Genomic DNA, 24,388 nt, shown 5'->3' on the forward strand with positions numbered 1-24,388 from the left:
TGACCCCCAAAATAGTTTACTCACCTGGGAGGGTCTGGTTCAAAATGGTCTCTTCCTTCTAATGAGTAAGTAAGCTCTTTGTAGTCTGTTAGCTTGCTGCTCTCATATCATTCAGTGAAAGGAACTTGCATGTCATTTAGAACCATTTATCAAATGAACCATTTTGATCTGAAAAAATTAAGCACTGTTGGGCTAGGCAGTTTACCGTAATTGAAAAGTTCCAGCAGAAAATATTTAAGTTCAGTTTTCTAGCCACTTTGTGTTTGTGCAGTGCTGCTCTTGGCAGCTCCCTAGGTTATTTCGAGTGGGCTACTCTTCTGTTCCTCCCCTTGTTATTTGTAAAATAAAACAAATTACTGATCCTTGCATTGTGCTATTACACATGCCTGAGTAATTTCATTTACAAAGAATTTCTTCATTTATTTATTATTTACCCTCTATCTACTTCCAAAACAATGTATACTGGCTTATTTTTAAAATCTTTCAAGTTCAGATCAACAGAGAATTATTCCAAGTTCTATTCTGAGGAACACTTATGCCATAATACATTATTTCTCACTTACTGTGCTATAGTGATATGTTGGTTTTTGTAGCACTTCTCTGACACCTAAAAATAACTATATGAATAAAATATCATGCCTAGGGTTGAATATCACTTCCTTTGAAGTGTATAGTCTATTGGGAAAGAATATGAAACTTAAGAGTTATGTGCCTAGATCTATCAATTTTGTGATCTTGGGAAAGTCACTTACCATTTCTTGCTCCAATTAGGAGTAGCAGGGGCGCCTGGATGGTTCAGTCAGTTAAGCGTCCTGCTCTTGATCTCAGCTTCAGTATTGGTCCCAGGGTTGTGAGTTTAAGCCGCATGTTGGGATCCATGCTGGGCACGGAACCTACTTTACCAAAAATAAAGAATTTTGGGGGTGCCCCAGTGGCTCAGTTGGCTAGGTGTAGAACTCTTAATCTCAGCTCAGGTCTTGATCTCACAGTTGTGAATTCAAGCCCCACATTGGGCTCCACACTGGGCATGGAGCCTACTTAAAAAAAAAAAAAAACAATAGAAGTAGTGGTCAATGCTTATTTCCCCAAACCTTAAAGGGTTATAATAATCAATGCAATAAGTATCAATTGCAGATAAATTGTGGAAGTCCTGTGTTTTCCCTGTTGTTAACACCAGGTAGAGTAACTGTCAGTTGAATTGAAATTACCAAGCACCTCCTATCTCTTCAGGCACTGTTCAGACAAATGGAAGAGAGAAATGTTAAGACAATGTCCCTATGTTAAAGAGCCCACAGTGTTGTGGGGGGAAAACAAGCACACAACAAATGTGATAAAATGCATGGTGGAATCAGTGGCACAAGTGAGATATGCCAAAGTGTCATAGCTGGCAGGAAGTGGAATCAATGTGTTCTGACTAGGGGTTGGAGGAATAGGTGAGAAATAAGGATAAAATAAGAAAACATGGGAAAATACATCAAAACCTCTTTACAGATACTAAGACACAGTCTAATTATCAATGCCACTTACTTAGTTTAATAGACATTTGCATAGTATTTGCTGTATGCCAGACATGTTCCAAATGTTTTATGAGAGTAACTTATTTAATCCTGTTAACAGCCACAGTAAGATAGATGCTATTAACTTCATTTTACATGATAAGAAAATTGGTATAGAGGAGCTAAGTCAGCCAAGGTTGCATAGCTACTAAGTGGCAAAGCTGATTTTGAGTGGGAGTGGTTGGACTCTGGAACTGGCATCCTTAACCAGGTGACTATACTGTTTTCCCATCACTCCACTGACACAGAACTTGATACCTTTTCTTGAATCCAGTGCTAGAATCCCTTGTATAACATTCTGATAAGTGGCCATCTGGATGTCTGAGTACCTATAGAAACAACAAGGTCCTACCTAGCTCTTGTCTGAAGCAGACAGCTACATTTTTAAACAGCTGTAGTTACAGATCTGAATTTGAGCCAAAATCTGCTTTTCCTGTAACTTCCACCCACTGATCCTGTCTACTTTCTAATACAAGATGGACTAATTCTACAACTTCTTCCACATGATTACTGTTAAAAGTATCTAAAAACATCTCCATCCTCCTGCTTGAATTCTGCATTGTCTTTTCTATTTGTTGAGCACCAAGATATAAAAAGAAGGTGATATGTCAGAGTAATTAACAAATTCCACGATTTCATTGAGCACCTGTTTATGAAGTTCCCATTGTGTGCAAAATGTTTTACTAGGTGATACCAATTGGAGAGAGAATTAATAGCAAGGTATGTACTCTGTACTGAGCTATTGAGTTCCTACCTGAGATGTTAACAATTATCACCTAAGATACAAACTGATAAATAGAACTATTGTCTATGCTTATTGAAGTAAGGATTTAAATAAGTGGTGGTTGCTATGTATATCTGTACATGTACATTAATTAGCCCACAGATTATAAGCCTGTGAGTTTATCCAGTTTTTATTCTCCACAACAACTAGCATCAGGCCTTTATAGAGTAAATGAACAATGAATATTTATAAATGAGTGAGAGAAATGTAGTATTCATTAATGCTATGCTTTAGATAATTACTGTTATACTCTTCATACATGGTCATAATAATGGGGAAAACAGCTTTACTTTGATGTTTGAATTTCTTTAAATATTCCATTTTCCAAGCTAAGTAATAGCATTGGAGAAGCAAATTTACCCAGTAGAAATGTCTGAATAGAATGTTAGAAAGACAGCAAAGTGATTCAGCAGCCAGAAGTATAGGACTTTAATAGTATTGATCAGTTCTCAACTCTGTTTAAAAAGATTTACTCTTATCATCTGAGAATCTCTCTGACACCATGTGAACCCAGTAGAGGCATTTTTTAGGTTATCTTCACAGAGTTCTCCTTTGATGCCCATTATTGTGACTAATATTGTTATGACAGTGGGGAGAATTCAGCAAAAACATTGAATATGTACTCTGACCATTCATTTTGTATAAAGTCTCACAGTCAAGCAGTCAAGATCAGATTGGATTTTCCCCCCAATACATTAATGTTTGGTATGTGTTTTGAGGAGGATGGACTATGTATGGAAATATATATATTTAAATATATGTAACTATATATATCATTATCATATGATAATTATATATATATATAAATTGGAAAATATGTATATATTTCCCAATTTATAGTCTGTAAAAACTTGCATGAGTGACAGGGTATTATAAATAATAAAATGATGCATGCCCATGTTGGAAACTTCAAGTGCCTACTTGTAAACAAATTATTATCCTTTCTGTTGTCTCACTTGGCATAATCTTAACATTATGCATTTATGTGTGTTGTCTTACTGATAATTAACTATGATGGAGAACTTTAGCATAATTTTTTGAAAAATGAAAAAATAAGTCAGTATTTTATAGGAGAGGACTTCTCTAGGATGAGACCTAAAATATAATGGGATGGGAGAAGTTCTTTTATTACATTAGAGATTTTGATAGTGCTAGCCTAGTGATAGTTACAGTTAATTAACATTTTCACTAATGATCTGTAAGGAACACAAATAAACAATACTTTAATTAAGTTCATGAGTAATAAATTAATATATGCAGAAAATACCATTGAAGACGGAAAATAATTCAAATAGACCAGAGAATTTAGAAGATACAGGAATGTGACGGGAATTCCATTAGCCACTTGTAATCCCCTACTCCACCAAATAAAAGGCAGTATTGACTGCATTCTTGGGGTACAGAAAATAAGTAAGCAAAACAAATTGTCAGCAATATAATGACTACAGGAAACAACAGCTTTTGTTTGTGAAGGGGTTCTAAGTATATTTCTGCATTTAAGTATTTTAGCTTTGTGGATCTTCGAGACAAAATAATTACAACATCTGAATGGCAGGGCTTGTAAGGAAGCTAACATTTACTAAATGCAACTACAAGGCAGTTACTGTATTTAGATACTCTACATTGTTTTCTTGAGCTTGTCACATTTTATAGAATCAGACACATTATGAAAATTTCCAAGATCTCATGTTTAAGGGACAATTTTTACATTTAAGAATGGTCCCATACCTGGGTAGTTCAGTTGGTTTAAGCATGTGACTCTTGGTTTTAGCTCAGGTCATGATCTCCTGGTGAATCAAGCCCTGCATCAGGTTCTGTGCTCAGTGTGTAGTCTGCTTCAGATTCTCTCTTAGCCCTCTGCCTCCCACTCACTTTCTGTCTCTCTCATTGAATAAATAACATATTTTTTTTTAAATGACACAAAAGTCCATTTGAATAATCAGGCCACCTGGAAGCTAGGATAATAGGGGGTTTTTTGTTTGTTTTCTTTTCTTTTTAGATATCTATTGAGTCCGTACCCATAATGAACCACAGCTGAGTTAAGAAGACCCAATAACTCCACTTATGTCCTCCTCTTCCATCAACCCTCCCACTAAATTTTGGAGCTATCCTTACCCCTCCTATTCTTGCACTACTCAGCTTGAATGCTTCTTGTCAGAGGACTTGAATCTAATCCATGCTATTGCCACAATTAGGAAATCTTTGTAGAATGACTATAGCTTGTTGAACAATTTAATTGCAAATATATGGATTTAGGGCCATGTTTCTCTATTAGCATTACTCATTGTAACTCCTTGAAAAGAAGAGGATTTTTTGTTTGTTTTTCTAGGGTATTTTTAGGAATTATATTCAATTCCCACCCCCCCTTTTTGTTATTGCAGTATAATTGACATAGTGTTACATTAGTTTCTGATTTTGACAATTCTATATATTACTCATTGCTCACCACCGATAAGTGTAGTATGAACTATATTCCCTATGCTGTACTTTTTAATATTTGTGACTTTTTTATCTTATAATTAGAAGTTTGTACTTCTTAATCCCTTTTATCTATTTTGCCAAACCACACACCAACCTCCCCTGTTGTATTCGGTTTGTTTTTGGTATTTAAGAGTTTGTTTGTCTTTGGTATTTAAGAGTTTGTCTTTTGTTTGCTTGTTCATTTGTTTTTAAGATTCCACATATAAGTGAAATCATATGGTATTTGTCTTTCTCATTTCACTTAATACTTTCTATGTCCATCTGTGCTGTTACAAATGGCAAGATCCCCTTCTCTTTTATGGCTGAGTAGTATTCCATTATTTATGTGGATAAATATACCACATCTTCTTCATCCATTCATATATTAATGAATATTTGTTTACTTCCATAGATTGGCTATTGTAAGTAGTGCTGCAATAGATATGGGGTGCATGTATTTATTTTCAAATTAGTGTTATCATGGGTGGGTGGTAAATACACAGTATTGGAATTACTGGATTATATGATATTTCTATTTTTAATTTTTAACGAACTTCCATAATGTTTTCTACAGTGGTTGTACTAATTTACATTAACACCAACAGTGAATAAGGACTCCCTTTTCTCCACATCCATGCCAACCCTTGTTATTTTTTGTTTGTTTGTTTTATTTTGTTTTTTGTTTTGTTTTGTTTTGTTGATGCTAGTCATTCTGTGAGGTATAAGGTAGCATTTCATTGTGGTTTTAATTTCAGTTTCCCTGATGATGAGGGATGTTGAGCATCTTTTCATGTTTCAGTTGGCTGTCTGTTTGTGTTCTTTGGAATGTCTATTTAGGTCCACTGCACATTTTTAAAATTTTACTTTAGCTTTTTTTTCCCTTGCCTTAGGAGACATATCTAGAAAGACATTGTTACAGCTGATGTCAGAGAGGTTACTGCCTGTGTTCTCCTAGGATTTTGGTGGTTCTAAAGGAAACAATGAATATTCATTGAAACAAAGAATATTCATTGTTTCCTTTAGAATGGAATGTCCTGAATGTATCTGTTAAGTTCATCGGGCCCAGTGTGTCATTCAAAGCCATTGTTTCCTTGTTGATTTTCTCTTTAGATGATCTGTCCTTTGATGTAAGAGGAATGTTAAAGTCCCCTACTGTTATTGTACTGTTATCAATTAGTTCCTTTATATTTGTTATTGTTTTATATATTTGGGTGCTCCTAGGTTAGGGCATAAATATTTACAATTGTTAGATCTTCTTGTTGGATTGTGCCCTTTATTTTGATATAGGGCCTTTCTTTATCTCTTGTTTCAGTCTTTGTCTTCAAGTCTAGTTGTCCAATAAATTGTTGCTAATCTGTCTTTCTTTTGACATCCATTTGCATGATAAATGTTACTCCTCACTTTCAACCTGTAGGTGTCTTTAGGTCTAAAAAGACCCTCTTGTAGGCAGCATAGAGATGGCTCTTATTTTTTTGTTGTTGTGTTGTTTTCTTTTGTTCTGTTTTTATCCTGTCACCCTATGTGTTTTGAATGGAGCATTTAGTCCATTTACATTCATAGTAATTACTGATAGATATGTATCTACTGCTATTTTATTACTTGTTTTGTCATTATTTCTAGACGTTTTATCTGAAAGTTTCTTATGTTTGTCACTTGTGGTCCTCCTTTGCACTCAGAGAGTCCCTTTTAATACTTTTTGTAGCACTGGTTTAGTGGCCATGAACTCCTTTAGTTTTTATTTGTCTGAGAAGCTCTTCTCTTCTCTTCTCTTCTCTTCTCTTCTCTTCTACTCTGAATGATAGGCTTGCTGGATAGAGTATTGTTGGTTACAGATATTTTGCATTTAGCACTTTGAATATATCATGGCACTTTCTTCTGGCTTGCCATGTTTCTGTTAAGAAATCTCTAGCTAACCTTATGGGCCTTCCCTTGTAAGTTAAGGACTTCTCTTGCTGGTTTTAAGATTGTTTGTTTTTCTTTATCATTATATTTTGCAAATTTCACTACAATATATCTTATTGTTGGCCTGGTTTTATTGATTTTGATGGGAGTTCTCTGTGCCTCCTGGATCTGGATGTCTGTTTCCTTTTCCAGATTAGGCAAGTTTTCAGCTAGTATTTCTTCAAATAAATTTTCTACCCACTTTTCTCTCTCTTCTGGGACCTCTGTGATATCAGTGTTACTACATTTGATGGGCTCACTGAATTCCCTAAGTCTGTTCTCATGTTGCATAATTCTTCTTTCTCTTTTTTTCCCCACTCTTACTTTCCATTAGTCTTCTATATCACTAAATTGTTATTCTGCTTCCAGTCTGCTGTTCATTGCACCAAGTATGTTTCTAATCTCAGTTATTGCAGTCTTCATCTCTGATTGATTCTTTTTAAACTTTTTCATCTCTATAATATGGATCTCACTGATGTCTTCTCTTCTTTTCTCAAGCCCATTGAGCATTCTTATGATTGTTGCTTTAAATTCTCCATCAGGTATGTTACACATATCTGTTTTCCTTAGGTTTCTGGGTGTGGTCTTATCTTGTCCTCTCATTTGGGATAAATTCCTCCATCTTGGCATTTTGTCTAGATTTCTGCCTTCTGCTGTATGTTAAAAAAGCCACTTATGTCTCCTGCTCATAAATATAATGGCCCTATGAAGTCATGTAGTGCCCAGGGCCCGGTGCTTCAGGGAGTGTCTCTGGTGTGTGCTGCATGAGCTCTGCTATTGTGTTTTGGCTGTTTTATCCTTTGGGCCAGTATTCTGTGAAAGATCTCCTTATTTTCTGTGGGCAGTGTTTGGCCCCAGGCCTGAATATGGCAAGTTTTAATTGGGTGTACTCTGTTCTGCTTGTCAAATGAGACCCAACACCACTTCAGCCAGAACTGAGTAAGACCCAGCAGAATTCTCTGTTGGGGAACCATGTTGTGGGCAGGGGTTTGTGCTAGTCTTCTGGGGCAGGGGCTGCCTCACTGGGACTGAGGCAAGCTTGGCTGAGAAAGACAGTCCCACCACAGCGCAGGTGGGTGGGGCTTGGTGTAAGGAGATTAGGCAGCCAGTGCCAACACTGTGCTGCTTCTTGCAGGTGATCCTATATTTATGCTGAGGGTAAGGGGAGGGAAATGGTGTCAGCCAGCTCCTTTGTTTCTAGAAACAAAGAGCTGCAGTCTCAGGAAAACATTGTGAGAAGAGTGAATAATCTGCCCTCTATGGGCCCCAGGCATTCTTTACATCACTGTTTCCACACTGTCCACCCCAGTATTGTTTGCCTGTCTTTTCTCCAGGAAGAGGGCAGTGGTCTTTGGGCCCTATCCGAGCCAAGCCCACTGACCTTTAAAACTCCAGACTTTGAGCCTTGCTGGTTGCAAGAACTCAGGAGATTCAGCCCCTGTTATTTTGCAGGCCAGTGGCTTTGGGAACTATTCTCCTTGTAAATTCCCCTTTGTGCTCCTTTCTCTCTTTCCCTCCCCTCCACAGCACCTATAATCCTTTTCTCCCCTAAACATTGTCTCTGCACTTCCTAACTTATTCAATGTGGCATCTTCTTACCTTTGGTTGTGGAGTTTGTTCTGTCAGTCTTCAGGTTGATTTCTGGGTTATTTATCATGATTTGATAGTGATCTAGTTGTATTAATGGGATGAGATGAGCCTAGGGTCCTCCTACTCTGCCACCACCTTCCTTTGTCCAAGGAGGGTTTTTTAAACTATTTTTTTAACTGATAGACTATAGTTTATAGTGGTTTTAGTTTTACAAAAAAAACCTAAGCAGATAACAGAGAGTTTCCATATATCCCTTCTACCTCACTGTTTCCCCTATAATTAATCTCTTGCGTCAGTGTTGTATTTCAATTGCAATTGATGAACAAATATTGATATATTATTATTAAGTAAAGTCTATAGTTCTATGTTAGAGTTCACTGGTGGTGGTGTAGAGTTTGTGGGTTCTGACACATGTATAGATGTGTATCTACCATTATAATATCATACAGAATTCACTGCCCTAAACATCACCTGTACTCCTCCTATTCATCCCTCCTTTCCTCCCCCAGAACTTCTGGAAACTGACATTTTTACTGTCTCCATAGTTTTGTCTTTTCTGTAATGTCATATAGTTAGAATCATATAGTTTGTAGCCTTTTCAAGTTGGTTTCTTTTACTGGGTAATATGCATTTAAGTTTCCTCAATGTCTTTCGAGGCTTGATGGCTCATTTCTTTTTATTGCTGAACAATATTTTGTTGTCTAGATGCCTAAAATTAGCTGGGTGTTTTGAAAATAGTTCCAAGGTATGTCCTTATTTGGTTTGCCCCTGGCATAAGTCACAGTATTTCAGTGTGGCATAATATATGGTCACAACTGTAGTATCATAGTCATTGAGATTAGGATGGAATGCACAGCACTGGTTTGCTGGATAAAACAACACACGAGAAGAAGAATGTAAGTCATGCATTCAGGTATCTGAATTTCATGTCTGTGTTCTACAGCCTACCGAATGCCTTAAATGAAGTAGTTCCCCTCTCTGTTTTTTGGTTACTTAACCTGGAAGACAAGAGAGTTACAAGATGAACTTTAAAGTTCCTCTCAATTCTGAAAGTTGATTATCTGGTTTCATCCTCTTTGAAGTTAATAAAAGAAGGCACAAGGAAATGATTCTAAATGAATAATATAGCAAGTTACTGGCACTGCTTTGACTAAATATATTTGGTCTGGCTTTTTCTTTTCTTTTTTTACTGTGTGCTTACTAATTTTTTTCATGTAAGAACCTGTCTTTCTTTTTTAAGTGCTACCAATGATGTAATGTAAATTAATGGAAAAAATAAGAAATAGAGATTGATAGGAACTGAATCTTTGTTTAACCTTTGACTGTATTGAAATGTTCATCCAGTCTTCTGCTTCTAAAATATGTAATTATATAATGTTCTAGAGGTGACTAATTTTTTTTTTAAAGATTTTATTTATTTATCTGACAGAGAGAGATCACAAGTAGGCAGAGAGGCAGGCAGAGAGAGTGAGAGGGAAGCAGGCTCCCTGCCGAGCAGAGAGCCCGATGTGGGACTCGATCCCAGGACCCTGAGATCATGACCTGAGCTGAAGGCAGCGGCTTAAACCACTGAGCCACCCAGGCGCCCTAGAGGTGACTAATTTTTATAAAAGTTTTAACATTGGTGGGGTAGTTCCCCCTTATCATGTCAGATTTTAAAAAGGTAGTGGATATTTATGAAAATAATAGCATTGTAGAGTGTAACTTTTAAAAATAAGTGGAAGAATATGCTTCCTGAAGTGTCTCTTCACTCTTCCCAGTCAGGCTATGACACTCTCAATGATTAGTCACTCATGTCCAAGTTCAGTAGTGAGAAGACACATAAATGAGGTCATTTTCTGCTGACTTGGTTACAATTAAAGTTAGTACTAAAATTGCCCATTTTTTTGCATCATAAATATATTGAGAGAGATGTAGACATAGATATACAGAGAGGGATTTATTTTCCCTCCCTCCTTGTCTTAGTATAAAATGCTGAAGTTTACTTTATCTGCAATCATCACAAGTATTCCTAGTCTTAGACCTTTTTAGTGTTTAGCCTTTTAGATCTGAGAGGTAAATAGATCTATACCAAATTGGAATTGCATTACAATAGCTGTAATTAAGAACTAGAATGAAGATATTTTTAAAAGCAGATTGACTAAATCTGAAGTTTAAGTGAATATTTTTACTAATCAGTCAGGGTTTAAATGATTGTGTAATATGATAGTCAATGAAAATTTTTTTGTTTGTTTTGTTTTGTTTTAATGAAATCTTGACTACTAAGACTGTTGTCTTTGGGTTGGCTAAAAAAGGGGCAGTGTACTAGATATTACATCACTTCTCATCCTTGCAATCATAGAATTTTGATTTAATTAACAGTGAAAGTGTGCATATACAATGGGGGATAGAATGTGGGTTTTGCTTCTTTAATAATTTGACAGGAAGATTGCAATAAACAAGGATTTTGGAAGCCTGTTTGGGTCCCACAGATCTTATAAATATGCAGTGTACCTCTGTGTGTTTTCCCCAGGTCCCTGAGGTTGAGATGTGAAAAATAAGATTAAAACCACCAGATATTTTTGTATAGCTTTTAGTTATCACTAATTTAAACTGAGTAATGACTAATTTATAGGTGTACTTTCGGTAGTTTCAAAAATAAAGGAAGCGAAGTGTAAAAATGTGTTTTGACTTTGTATCAAGCTTTTAAATTGAAAGATTTTCTACTTTCTATATCATGATACATTTTCTTTAAACCCAAATCTGAGAGCTTTATGGCCCCCTTAGGATTATTTTATATTTAATAGTGCTATTGAGACTCACACAGGACAAACATGCAGATAAAGTATTCCTTATAAAAGTGATATATATTTATGTATAAACACATCATTGGAATAGCATAATCCATCTGGAAAAGGTTCTCTGGAATCTGATTTTAGTAGATTAATACCCTTACTATTTACTGTATTTGTAGCTCTTCATGACTGAACAAATCTCTCTGGCTCTTTTGAAATATTTCTTGAAATTTACTGAAATTCATAGATAGATCATTTAAAGCTCCTAATACTTCTCGTATATTACCTAGAAGTACAGAAATTTTTTTTTGGAAGACCTACAGGAAAGGTTAAGGTAAAACACAATTCATTATATATGCATTTGAAACAAAGTTCTTAGATGTCTGTGGAAAAAGTATAATGTAAAGCTCCTTAGCTTGATATCTAAGACTGTGGCATATAAGTGTTGCATTAATATTAAATGTACTAAGCAATAAGTAGCAGGTGTGTGCTTATTATTATTATTTTGGCCTTTTCTAATGTTAATTCTAGGAAAAGGGAGGTTTTTTTTTTTCAATTGAAAACCCACATTAGTATATTGTTTTTAAGGGAAAAAAATAACCCATTGATGGGGAAATGAAATTTTTACTTACTGATTAAGCACTCAGTTGTGTCAGTTGTGAGGTTTAGGGAATAGGAAAACTAATTTGTCAAATTATGCTCTTGGAGTTCAACAATAAACTAGATGAAGTCTCCTGGGCTTATATATAAAAGAAAGCACCTGTATTTTGTCTTAATGTGCTTTTGTCTTCACAGCTGCTACTGAATCACACCCAGAAGTGCTAAACTATAATTCCTGGTAGCCACTTTTAATGCATTTTTGAAAGAATTCATCCAAATAACAGACCAGTTGAATTTAAAAAAGAACATTCTTTTACTGAACCCATCCTTAGTCATTTCCTTTTATTTTCCTCTTGATAGATGTACTTTATATTTTTGCTTTTTGACAAGTTTAACCAGAGTCATGCTGTAAGGAAAATGAGGTGAGAAACAATTCTACATGATAGTAGAAGCTCTTGAGTTAATTGATACTCATAGTTTTGTTTTTGCCCACCTTACCAAAAATGTTCTTTTCAGTATTACAGAACAACAACAACAAAAAAATCATGACATATGTCATGATTTATATAGAAAATTTAATGTACTTACATGTTTCATGTCCTATTATATTTCTGGCATTTTTTCCCATTGAGATATTAGAATGTCATAGCATAATTAGATGTCTAGATGTATGTTTGCAAATGAAGGGTAATGGTAGATGACAAATACCTTTCAGATCCAATATGTGTACTCGATATCCCTAAGTGAGTTATATAATTTGCATGTGGTTATATAGTCAGTTGGTACCCAAATCAGGGATAGCACATGTGTGTGAATATTTACTCATTTATCTACTTATTGATAGAGAAAGCTATGTTTGTTTTGTGTAGGTGATTTTCCTTTTATTTTGCATTTTTAAAATTTTTTTTATTATTTTTTTTTTTAGAGAGATCACAAGTAGACAGGCAGGCAGAAAGAGAGAGAACGAAGCAGGCTCCCTGCGGAGCAGAGAGCCCGATGCGGGACTCGATCCCAGGACCCTGAGATCATGACCTGAGCCGAAGGCAGCGGCCTAACCCACTGAGCCACCCAGGCGCCCTATTTTGCATTTATTTTTTAACCCTTATCATAAGTGAAACTATTCATGGGTGGCCTGTCTGATGATGACCATAATGATCATGGTGATGGTGATGATCATAATGACTGTGATGGTATCAGGATATTAGAGAGCTGCTATTCTTTAATTCTCAAAACTGAGACTTAAAGAAGTACAAGAATTTGCCCCAACTTGCATATGTAGCAGGTTCACAGAGCTAGGAATCATACTGACTTCCATCCGAAATGCAAAACCCTTATACTTCCAAAAGTGATTAATGAATCCTTTAAAGGGAAGACTGTTTCCTAGACATGAATGTCTTAAGAGCTTATTCCCATCTCTGTATATTTGTAATCAAATGAAGACCTTGTCTACTTGGCCATTTTTAATACTTCCTTGTACTCATGGGACAATATTTAAACTAACTGATATGAGCACTGGCCAATTAGAATGAATAAAATCATAGGCTGCAGTAGGATCCAGGAGCCCATACTTTGCCAGATTTCCTTTTAGTTGCTGGATCATGAGCATATCTGGGGAATCCAGGGATAAGGGGGCTAAGGCAGCTAAGATAGCATTTATTTACCAGCTGGTATGAAAGTATTTCATCATTTCAGTAATCAGCATGGCTGTTTCAATGTGCAATGGCTGAATATCAGCACAGTACATTGTCTGGTAGGCCAAGGTAATTGACAGTGGTGATTGTCACATTTGTAAGTACATCTCTTATTGGGTGTTTCTATATTCAGTACATAAGCGTGACAAGATTCCTCCCAAGTGAATGAACATGCTCTGAGCCTTTGTGGTAATGCAGACTACATGCATTAGCCCCATTCTTCCTCTCATCAGCCCCCAGGAAATTCTCAAACTGAATATTTTTGAGGTACAGTGTGAGAGAAAGGAAGAGAGACAGAGACAGAGAGAATGCTTGGTGTACTATATCTTGTGTATTTTTCTCCTGTCTAGACGGTGAATATACAGAGTGCAAGTGCTATATCTTACTCTTCACTGTCTCTGTTGCCTAGCAAAGTACTTGGCACAGAGCAGGTCCTCAGTAGTTATTGCCTGAATGTAAGCATTAAACCCTACTAATGAAATACAATTCTGTTGGTAGTCAAGAGGCATAAGTTAAAGAAATAAACTCTCTAATCTCACCAGAGTCATTAACCTAGCTGTTAGATTACTTCTTTATCTACAAAACAAAGAAAAAAAGTTCAGTGTCCTCATTGCATGAAATGTGACAATGAAGTGAGCTGGCAAATGTTCATAATAATCAGATTGGCAGGGAAAGAAAGCTGGAAGCAAACCCAGTTATTTAAATCGTTATTTCCCTTTCACTTGTCTTGTATTTCATGCATCATGGCATGAACCTTTCAAACTTGCTCTTTTACGATACTTACAAGATTCACTCATGGTTAGGCTGACATTCTATATGACTGCTTCAAAGCCTATGTTGCATAATTCTGTAATACGACATCAAGATTTCAGTATAAAGACTATAAACTTGGTTATTGCCATAGTCTTATAATTTGTAACCTATATGTTAAATAAGCAAAACCTACAAAAGATGACCAAAATGCTGTTGCGTTCCTCCTGGTACCTCTTTAACATTCATCCTGTGAAGATTATCTTGCCCTACTCCTAGAGGAAAACATGGACAGTCCCAATGGCTTTTAGATCTCTAAAGTCTCTCTAAATTGCAAACACAATCTCAGTCCAGAAATTAGAGTGTTTGTTTATAGCATGCTAGTAATATTAGCAATCTAAGCTCACAGATTTAAAGTTGAAAGTACAACCTTTCTGATTCCCAAGCTAGACAATTACAATGCTAGAGGGAGGGGAGCAAGGTTATTACCCTGCTTGGAGATTCTCTCCTAAACTCCCTTGGTGTGGGTTAATGTGTTTCCTACAGCTTGCCACTCCCCCTTTGTCCCATTTTCCTCTGAGCTTCATGCCACATGCATTATAATAAGAATTCTCCATCACTGTACCCCCTACCCTCTTAAATGTTCCATTTACGTAACACTTAAATACAGGCTTCAGATCATCTCTCTGTCTCCCACTAGGCTCAATTTTAGTCCATGAAAAACACTCATGCAGGTCTTTTTCCAGGAAAACTCTCTGAGTACAGGGATCGAAGCCCAGCTGTTTCTATGCTACTGGCCCAGGCTACTTCTTCTTCAGAAATGAGTCAGTCACTCCTCTTCAGTGTCCCCCTCATGCCCTAAATATCCTGATGGAAGCCCTCCTGTCTAAGCTTGAGGAGTGTAGCATGTGCATACACACGCACACAAACACATCCCTTTGTCAAGTGTCTCATCTCATGACAACTGAGTTCTCCAAAGAATCTCCTTATAGATCCTCTTTTCCTCTACTCTACTTACCCTTTTATGTTTATGAAGTGAGTGAGAGTAAGCTTCCAACAGAGGCAGTATGAAAGTCCTGAAACTGATTTCAAGAATTCTTTCTGAAAATTTTACATACAAAAGTCTATCTATAGACCTTATTCTCTCTAATATTTATCTGGCATTGGCATGTCATTCAAAATGAGTCCATTTTTTTTAAAAGATTTTATTTATTTATTTGAAGACGGAGATCACAAGCAGGCAGAGAAGCAGGCAGAGAGAGAGGAAGGGAAGCAGGCTCCCTGCTGAGCAGAGAGCCCGATGTGGGGCTCAATCCTGGGATCATGACCTGAGCGGAAGGCAGAGGCTCTAACCCACTGAGCCACCCAGGTGCCCCGAGAAGTCCATTTTTTATATTTAAATTTTGTTAGTTACCATACAGTACAATATGGTTTCTAAAATGGATTCAGTGATTTGTCACTTATATACAACACCCAGTACTCATCCCAACAAGTGCCCTCTTTAATACCTATTACCCATCTAGCCCATCCCACACCCACCTACCTCCATCAACCCTCAGTTTATTCTCTATCATTAAGAGTCATTTATAGGTTGTTTACCTCTCTCCTTTTTTTCATTTGCTCCTTCCCACATGTTCATGTTTTCTTTCTTAAATTCCATATCTAAATGAGATCATATGGTATTTGTCTTTCACTGACTGACTGATTTCATTTGGCATAATACACTTTAGCTCCATCCACATTGTTGCAAATGGCAAGATTTCATTCTTATTAATGACTGAGTAATATTCCATTGTATATTATTTATCCCACATCTTCTTGATCCATTCATCAGTTGATGGGCCTTTGGGCTTTCTCCATAGTTTGGCTATTGTTGATAATGCTGCTAGAAACATCCCTTTGCATGTATCCCTTTGAATCTTCATTTTTTGTATCCTTTGGGTAGTAAATACCTAGTAGTACAATTGCTGGATCGTAGGGTGGTTCTATTTTTTTACTTTTTGAGGAACCTCCAAATTGTTCTCCAGAGTGGCTGCATCAGTTTGCATTCCTACCAACAGTTGGGAATGTTGTTTCTTGTGTTGTTAATTTTAGCCACTCTGGCAAGGGTGTGGTGGTATCTCATCTTAGTTTTGATTTGTATTTCCTTGATGATGAGTGATGTTGGACATCTTTTCATGTGTCTATTGGCCATCTGGATGTCTTTTTTGGAAAAATGTCTGTTCATGCCTTCTGCCCATTTCTTAACTGCATTATTTGTTTTTTGGGTATTGAGTTTGTAAGTTCTTCATAGATTTTGGATACTAACCATTTATCAGATATGCCATTTGCAAATATCTTCTCCCATTCTGTAGGCTGCCTTTTAGTTTTGTTGATTGTTGGCTCATGATGCCTCCAGTTTTGTTTTTCAGAATTGCTTTGGCTATTAAGGGTCTTTTGTGGTTCCATACAAATTTCAGGATTGTTTGTCCTAGCTCTATCAAAAATGCTGTTGGTATTTTGATAGGGATTTCATTAAATCTGTAAATTGCTTTGGGTAGTGTAGACATTTTAACAGTGTTTGTTCTTCCAGTCCATGAGCATGGAATGTTTTTCCATTTCTTTGTGTCCTCTTCAATTTCTTTCATAGGTGTTCCATTGTTTTCAGAGTACAGATCTTTTACATTCTTAGTTAGGTTTATTTCTAGGTGTCTTAATGTTTTTGGTTCAGTTGCAAATGGGATCAATTCCTTGATTTCTTTTACTGCTGCTTTGTTATTCATGTATAGAAATGGAACAGATTTCTGTACATTGATTTTATATCCTGCAAATTTGCTAAGTTCATATATTAGTTCTAGCCATTTTTGGTGGAGTCTTTTGGGTTTTCTACATAGAGTATCATGTTTTCTGCAAATAGTGAAAGTTTGACTTCTTCCTTGCCAATTTGGGTGCTCTTTATTTTTTTTGCCTAATTGCTGAGGGTAAGACTTCCATTACTATGTTAAATAGTAATGGTGAGAGTAGACATCCTTGTCTTGTTCCTAACTATAGAGAAAAGGCTCCCCATTTTTCCTGTGGATGTTTTGTATATGGCGTTTATGATGTTGAGATATGTTCCATCCTTTATCTATCCCTATTTTGTTGAGGGGTTTTATCAAGAAAGTATAGTGTATTTTGTCAGATGCTTTTTCTGCATCTATTGAGAGGATCGTATGGTACTTATCATTTCTTTTATTAATGTAGTGTGTCATGTTGATTGATTTGTGAATGTGGAACCACCCCTTCAGTCCAGGAATAAACTCCATTTGATGGTGGTGAATAATTCTTTCAAAGTACTGTTAAATTCAATTTGCTAGTATTTTATTGAGAATTTTTGCATCCATCATCACAGATATTGGCCTGTAATTCTCATTTTTAGTGGGGTCTTGGTCTGATTGGGGGATTAAAGTAATGCTGGCTTCGTAGAATGAGTTTGGAAGTTTTTTCTTTCTTTCAGAGCTATTTGAGAGAGAAGAGTCCAACTTTAATATCTGATTACACATTAGGTGTTTTTGTTTGTTTGTTTGTTTTTACACCTGGAATGCTTCATATGTCAGTAGTCCATATAAGATCGTGAAAGGCATTTCTGTACTTGGCGGTGTATTTACTTTCATTGCCCACCACAAATGTGCATATTACCACAATCAGAGTACAGATGGCACAGTATTTAGAGTTCAGAACTAAGCTCTCCTCTTTTGAATCTGATATCTGACCTCTGTAGAGGGGTTTTAAAGAGTTAATTATACCTTCAGAAAGATTAATATCTTTTTGTCTATGGAGAGGAAAACTTTTTAAAAGCAGATCTAAATTTTCTGCTTGGCTGGGAGAGTCTAGTTATGGGAATTTAGATAGATGGTGGATTTGGAATATTAACTGTGCAGAATAGGAAAGGGGTCCATAGATGTTGCTGAGTGCTTGCCTGCGGTTGGAGATTATGAATTTGTATTGTCGCTAATTTGTAGTTGTGTGATTTTCTTCAGGATCATGCAGTCACAAGAGTATATTAGCAGAGGTGGCACTTGGGAGCATTGGTCCAGAGTTGGAGCTTCACTTGGCAGATGAGAAAACAGAAAGGGAGAAAAAAATTGACCAGGCTAGTGATTATTATTTTAAGTGGTAAGCCATGGTTAGTGAAGGAAGGGAGGTCAGGAATCAACTAACAGATGACTTAAAAGGATTTCTGCAAGTGAAAAGCAGGTGTACTAAAAATGAGAGGGCTTAAAAACTGTGATCATGATCACGAAATGAAACACTGTACTTGGAGATTTCAAGAGCAGTAAGTTAGATGATATAGATGAAGTTAATAGTTAAAATTCTATTAAAGAGGATACTTGTGATGAGCACTGGGTGTTGTATGTAAGTGATAAATCACTGAATTCTACTTCAGAAACCAATATTGCACTGTATCTTAACTAACAAAATTTAAATAAGAAATAAAATAAAATTCCATGTGACTTTGAAGAATGGATATTGTGGATAGAGTATGCAAGGTTGGAAGACCTGGAGACTGTCATAGAAGGGGATTTTAAGATTTCAAGGTAGAATAAGCATTTATTTTTCAAGGTTGGAAGACCTGGAGACTGTCATAGAAGGGGATTTTAAGATTTCAAGGTAGAATAAGCATTTATTTTTCATCCAGGTGATGACAAAGTACTAATGTGTGGCAGTGAGAAGATAGCTACTGAAATCACACACAGTGATTTTAGGTAGGATTTGCTGTGGGGAATGAGTCTTTTGGCCAGATGCCAGAGATCTCAATAACAAAGCATGGTTGAATTTTCCATAGATTGTATTATGGAATGATAGTGGGGTGGTGTTATAGTTGAACAGCATGACTAGAAAAAACAAGAATGAGAGTAGAGGTAACAGAATGAAAACTATATTAGAAAAAGTAAATGAATTCATTTATTGTCTATATTACATTTATCACATTTCTAATCTTTACCCTAACCCATCAAGATATATATTATTTTAACTTGTTTATTATGGAAAATATTAAGCATACACAAAATTAGAAAAAGTAGCATGATGTGCCCTTGTGTACCTGTTATTCAGCATTAACCACAATTAACATTTTACCAATTAATCCCTTTTTCAGATGAAAAAACCTGAGATCACAGTTTAAGCACTTTGACCAAGGTTCTGTAGCTACTCTGTACGTGACTATGTCAGAACTCAAACCCAGATCTACCTGTCTTCAAAGCCTATGTTCTTTCCATTACACCATGCACCCATAAATCATTACTTTCTCTTTTTAAGAACCTCTTTCTTGGGGGCACCTGGGTGGCTCAGTCAGTTAAATGCCCAACTCTTGATTTCAGCTCAGGTCATGATCTCAGAGTCCTGGGATTGAGGCCCACATCACAGAGAGCCTGCTTGAGATTCTCTTTACCCCTCTACCCCTCCCCGTGCTCATTATTACTCTCTCTCAAATAAGAAAATCTTTTTTAAAAAAAGAATATATTGCTCTCTAGGAGAACTTAACTGTAACATTGGAAAGTCTACCAGTTAAAGCTGGTTAATTTCTTCTTCTATCCTTGATTACTTAGCACACCTGTGTACTTAATGTATCATTTGCTCCATTTCAATTGTGAGCAGTATTCCCTCTTATAAGAACTTTATCATATCATCTTCTTGGCTAGCTAATTGTTGTTGTTGTTGTTTTTTAAAGATTTTATTTATTTATTTATCAGCCAGAGATCATAGGTAGGCAGAGAGGCAGCTCCCTGCTAAGCAGAGAGCCCGATGCGGGGTTTGATCCCAGGACCCTGGGATCATGACCTGAGCTGAAGGCAGAGGCTTTAACCCACTGAGCCACCCAGGTGCCCCTGTTTTTTTTTTTTTAATTGAGGAATTATTTCCAGATATTTTCTGAACATAACAATTTTTTGGTCTTAGGTACTGCAGGCCTCATGGTTATTTTGTGGGTTACCATATTGCTTATTGCTTGAGTGAATCGTGGACTCTATCAGCCAAATACAAGATTGTTGAGGGAAAAATATAAGCATTCAGCAAGGATGTAGAAATTGTGCTAAGTTGGTATTAAAAATAAAATGTCCATAATCATGTTATATTTGTCTATAATCTTCTCAGGTGTTCAAATGGTAGTTTCACACTACTCACCTTTTAACATGTATGGGCATTGTTTAATCCATTCAGAACTCAGAAATAGTCAAGGTGAATCCCAAATACTGCACATGCTGTAATGTATCTAATCTTTTTAATGTGATTTACTTTAAACAGTGGCCTGTTTATCTTCATTTACATTGTCCATTTAATAGGCTTCTCCTTCAGTCCTGCTCTGGTAATTAGTTGGGTTATTTATACCTCAACACCTTGAGCTGCTACATCTCATTTAACTAACTGCTCTTTAAAGTTTTTGTAATTCAGTGGTTCTTAGCCCTGGGTATACATTAGAATCACCTGGAGGAACTTAAAAAAAAAATACTGATGCTTGGGCACCATGACAAAAACCAATTAAATCAAAAGCTCTGAGAGCTGTCGTTTTGAGATGGTAATTCCTGTCGTTTGACCAGTGCCACTCAAAACACTATACTCAGTGTGATGTTGAAGCAGTAAAAGCAGCAACAGTCCACTTCTTTACTTTATCCTTTCCACTTCTGTTCTCCATTTTGCAGGGTTTTTTTTTAATAAAATTAAGTACCATCATACTCATTGATTTATCAGAGCTTAGTATTTCTCCACCTGTCTTAAATGTCATTGCAAAATGCCAACAGTATTCTGGAAGTAAGACCGTATTTGAAGATTTTAAAGGAGATCTATTTGCTTTGCACACTTTTTATTGGAATAAAAAGGGGGAAAGGCAAGAAGGCTCTGTGAGCAGAGACAAAGGAGATTGAAAGAGCATGGGATATTTTCGTAGCTAACAGCTGTTTAGAATGAACCCTAGAATAGCTGAAGAGGTAAATATAAGCTATATTCTGAAGGACTTTGGATCTTATTTCTAGGGGTTTGATCAGGATCAGCTATGTAATTTTCCGACAAGTGCAAAATGACAAGCTGGGGCCCCTCTTCATAAATCATTACGAATTTCAGGACTGCAGCAGACAGTCATTACACCAAGCACAAAGCCCTTCTAAATATGGGCCCCTTTGCGCTGCCTTCGGCTCAGGTAATGATCTCAGGGTCCTGGGATCGAGCCCCGCATCGGGCTCTCTGCTCTGCAGGGAGACTGCTTCCTCCTCTCTCTCTGCCTGCCTCTCTGCCTACTTGTGATCTCTCTCTCTGTCAAATAAATAAATAAAATCTTAAAAAAAAAATATGGGCCCCTTTGTTATTGCAGAGATCTCATACCCACAAAATTGGCCCTGCGTTTAATTATATCTTTAAGTTAATGGGTGATTGGAAAGATTTAGGCAAGGCAATCACTTATGGTTCATTATAAAAATTGTTCTGACTGCTGCATGGAAAACTTGAATTGTTAGGCTGAGAGACAAAATATTACCAATGGCTTTTTATGGTGTGTCTATCTCCATATTTTTTCCAAGATTTTTAACTCTTATGATGGCAGTAGTAGTGATGATAATAGTAATAACTTCTATCAGGATAGCACTTAGACATTCTCATATACAGTATTGTTGTTTAATCCTTCAATATCTGGTCATGAGGCAAGGATATGTTGTTATCCTCGGTTTATAGATAAGGAGTTAAATGACTTGCCAAAAATTACATGACTAGTGATTGATGTATACAAGATTGCAGTCAGCCCTTATAACCTATACACTACTGATAATTTCTCTACTAAAACTGCTAGTTTTCTTATTAATAGCTATTTATAGAAGCATTCTTTAAAACATCTATTTTTACACTATTTCAGTGGATTTTACTAAACTATTGTTAAAAGTGATTGTCTACTATGTTTTCTAAGCCCCTTATAGAAAGATCTGCAAGATGGATTTTTTTTAGCTTAATGCCAGGGAGATTTTTTTTAATAGATAAACATCTATTTCTTTTAGTCAGACATTAAAAAATGTTACATGCACCACTCTTTAGCCTGGCTGCCAGTGACTTTATATTCACACTCAACACTCAGTTTTCAAAATTAGCTCGTCTAATTCCTGTTCCCTCTAGATGGTGTCTACTGTTTTTATCCTTGACAGTGCTATTTTTGAATATATTTACATTTTTATATTAAATTTTATAAGTTACTTCAAATATGTTTGGAAGTAGTCAGGATGTAAATCCTTACTTAATAAACTAAATGATAACCATTTGGAAATTTATTCAAAAGAAAGAAGAAGCACAAAGAAGTGTTTAAGTGGCTGAGCAGTAGTATAGCAGATTTATCCATTCAAGCTTGTTAAAGCAGAAAGTAGCTGACAAGTTAGATAAGCATTTCATAATTAAATGAAAGAGAAGATTGAGTGATCACAGAAGAATTAAAAAGCATCTGTGAACATACAAATGACTTGGGCCAACAAATCTCCTTTCAGAGATTATATAATGTCACTATGAATTCCAGTACTTCTGTGTCCAACCCAGCTTTTCTCAATTTTTTAGTCTCTCATGCTTAGTCCTCATAATTTTTATTTTTATTCTGTCTTTTGTTGACATCTTTATTGTTACTATTTTGTGACTATCACAATTAGAGATTTAGGTACTTGGAGATCTAGTCTTTCATACTAGATACAACAAATAAATTTTGGAAATGCATGTTTTATAAATATTTGATTATTTTTATAGAATTACTATGTTTAGGTTGTTTTAGGTGTTTCTTTGTTTTAATTTAAGCAACCGGACTTAATTATACTTCAAGGAAAACAAACATTCTTTTTTTTTGGTAAGAATTTATTTATTTATGCGAGAGAGCAAGAGAAAGCCTGAGCTTGAGATCATGAGTAGGGTGGAGGAGTAAAGGGAGAAGCAGACTCCCTGCTGAGCAGGACCATGGGATCAATGACCTGAGCCCAAGGCAGACCCTTAACCAACTGAGCCACCCAGGTGCCTTCAACATTCTTTTAATAGTCTCAGTTTCACCATTTGCTTGTTTTTTTTTTTTTAATTTGTTCCTAACTTGTACACAAGTAGTGATAGTAGCTCAGAATGGCTACTTTAAGGGATAATACTTGAATTTGAAAAGCTACCTTATGCCTTTTATGATAATAGTGTATTTAAAGTATCTAGCATAAAATTTTAGCATCTGAGACCATGTGGAATACAAGCTTATGGGTACAGAGGAGATACTATAGAAACAGCTTGAAAGAAGCTATGTAGCAGACTTTATTGGCTAGATGTAATGTATAGTCTACCAGTCACCTCTATACCTGAATGGATTCCCCTCCTTCTTATGCTGGGTATGTTTGCAGTTTATTTCGTCACATACTAGTCCTTGCTGTCTACCCTGGACTTCACCTCTCCAGTCACAGACAGGTCTTTCATCCATACAGTATCTGATGCTGACCTGCCCTGCCTCCGGTTTTGTTTTTGTTTTTGTTTTTTTCAATACCCGGAGCCAGACTTTCTTTATATCCGAGCAATATTTTTATTAAGATTATATCTTTGGGGCACGTGGGTGGTTCAGTCGGTTAAGTGTCTGACTCTTAATTTCAACTCAGCTCATGATTTCAGGGTGTTGAGATCGAGCCCCATGTTGGGCTCCATGCTCAGCACAGAGTATGCTTGACATTCTCTCTCTCCATAACTCTCTGCCCCTTCCCCAGCTTGTGTTCTCTCTCTCCAGCTTTCTCAAATGAGTAAATAGAATCCTACAAAAAATTAAAAAAAGGTTATATCTTTATTAATTAGTACTGGTAAGTAGTTTAGAAATATTCTAGTCCATTGGTCTTAATTTATGGATAGGGAATCTGAGACTCAGAAAGAAGCTGTGATTTATGAATATATTAAATACCATTTTATAATCTTACTGAATCTGAAGATAGTGATTGTTTCTATAGAGCTTTGTGGAGTATTTTTAAGAAATTATATTTTCTGTTGAGTAATTCATGCTACATTGTTACAGAAGGCAGACTAGTTTTGTTTTTTGTTGTTGTTTAGTTTTTACATAGATCTAAGAATAGAGAGCAACCACAAGAAAAAAATCAGTAGTATTTGGCGTGCCTAGGTGGCTCAGTCTTTAAGCATCTAACTCCTGATTCAGCTCAGGGTTGTGAGATCAAGCCCTGCATCAGTCTTTGTGCTCAGCGGGGAGTCTCCTTGAGGTTCTCTTTCTTCCCCTCCTACCCCCACTTGCATGCATGCTCTCGA

The 24,388-nt window shown here is 36.3% G+C and overlaps 1 protein-coding gene across 3 annotated transcripts in view; it reads left to right on the forward strand.

The window, feature by feature from the left end:
• DIAPH2 (diaphanous related formin 2) overlaps nucleotides 1-24,388 on the forward strand; it is a 1,125,504-nt gene that overhangs the window by 743,313 nt on the left and 357,803 nt on the right. The window lies entirely within an intron of this gene.

This window comes from Meles meles, chromosome X (assembly GCF_922984935.1).
Source record: "Meles meles chromosome X, mMelMel3.1 paternal haplotype, whole genome shotgun sequence".
In the NCBI taxonomy this organism is placed as follows: Eukaryota; Metazoa; Chordata; class Mammalia; order Carnivora; family Mustelidae; genus Meles; species Meles meles.